The sequence below is a fragment of the Tripterygium wilfordii genome, chromosome 5 (assembly GCF_013401445.1).
Source record: "Tripterygium wilfordii isolate XIE 37 chromosome 5, ASM1340144v1, whole genome shotgun sequence".
Lineage (NCBI taxonomy): Eukaryota > Viridiplantae > Streptophyta > Magnoliopsida > Celastrales > Celastraceae > Tripterygium > Tripterygium wilfordii.
The window spans coordinates 8496700-8498349 of NC_052236.1; the positions used below are offsets into that span (position 1 = coordinate 8496700).

At 40.6% G+C, this 1650-nt stretch overlaps 1 pseudogene; it reads right to left on the minus strand.

The window, feature by feature from the left end:
• Positions 1-260: 260 nt before the first annotated feature.
• LOC119998575 lies at positions 261-1135 on the minus strand (annotated as a pseudogene).
• Positions 1136-1650: the final 515 nt, after the last annotated feature.

Here is a 1650-nt window from a genome sequence, read left to right on the forward strand (position 1 = left end):
AAGGGTTAAAACCAACGGTACATCAAGTCAATTTCGCTTTTCCCTTTGCCTATAAATACAAGCTCATTTGGAAAAGAGGAGGAAAAAAGGGTAGAGAGAAACTATCTAAAGGCTCTCTCAAATTTCCTTCAAGTTTAAGTTCTCTAAATCCGGAATTCTTAGAATTCCTTCAAGTCTCAAGTCCAAGTCAAGTCTCGGAAGTGAAAAGTCTAAGTTTTTCAAGTCCCAAATTCAAGTCCAGCAATTAAATCCAATTGGAGTTTATTACAAATTCGTAGAATTTATTTGAAGTGTTCAACTAAAAATCAGAGGATTCCGTATTCGGATGGAATACTTCAAGAGAAGAGATCAAGTCCACTTTGATTTACATATTTGTAATTTGTATAAAGTTCTAAGTATATTTTAATTTACACTAAGAAATTTGGTGTGTATAGTTATGTTCTTATTTTTGGTGGTCTCTCTGGCGTTTGATATGTCCTCTGCTCCAAACATGAAAACCTCATTCTTGATCTCAACCCAGCTCCACACAGGATTTGTTTTCAGACCTTTATCCTTCATCAGTTTTCGAACTCTTGCTGCTTCATCCCAGGATCTTGTACTAGAACACAGGTTTAACAAATTCCATGTGAGTGGCAGGACAACCTGGCTCAAGAAATAGCCGATAGCCTACTCTCCGCAGCCTCTATGTCAATCCACATAATCCCATGAAGCCTGCAGGAGGAAAGTAGTGAGCGCCATATAACAACATTGGGATGCATAGGCAGGCATCTTTCGAATGAGCTCTCAAGCCTCTTCGAGTAATCTAGCACAGCCAAGAAGATCAACAACGCAAGAATAGTGATCTAGTTTTTGCCTCAACACCATGTTCAACCATCAGATTGAAGAAGATTCGACCTTGTTAACAAGACTGGCATGATGGTGAAAGGGGGCCAGGAAATGTGATGGCATCAGGCTTAACCCTCTTCTCCTTCATTTGTTTGAATGTCTAGACCAATGGCCCGAGCTGCAAGCCCATGTTGAGCAAACCCAGCAATCATTGAATTCCAAGATGCAACATCTTTACTCACCATGCTGTCGAATATGCAGAGTGCATCACACTCCCGCACTTGCAATACACTGATATGTATGAGGGCATTAGATATGTGGACATTAGATATGTATGAGGGCATTATATATGTGGACATTCAAGTCAAAACCCATTGGAATTGTTTGGCAATGAGTACTTGTACCTTTCCCAAGAGCACCACTACCAGTGCAAGCACTCAAGACACTAAAGATCGAGAGTAGAATCATTGGGTTTCAACAATGAAGTTCTCATTTGATGGTATAACTCCAAACACTTGAAGTTCTCTTCGACTTCGACTATACGGTTATCTCGACTTCGACCCTCCCCTCATCTCCACCTCGAACCCCGTGTCAGAATCAAAACAACTCTTATCCGATAAAGCTTCCTATCAAAAACAATCATCCCTTCATCCGTACTCAACAGACCCTCCTATCAAAAACCTTGAATCGTCCTCGAGCCAAGCTTCCTTCCCATCCTATCACTTCAAACCTACCCGGAAAGGCAATAACGCTGAAACCAAAATATTGAACTTTCCTCTTACAAATGAATAACTTCAAAGCTTGCTTTTAACACACGTCTGTTGC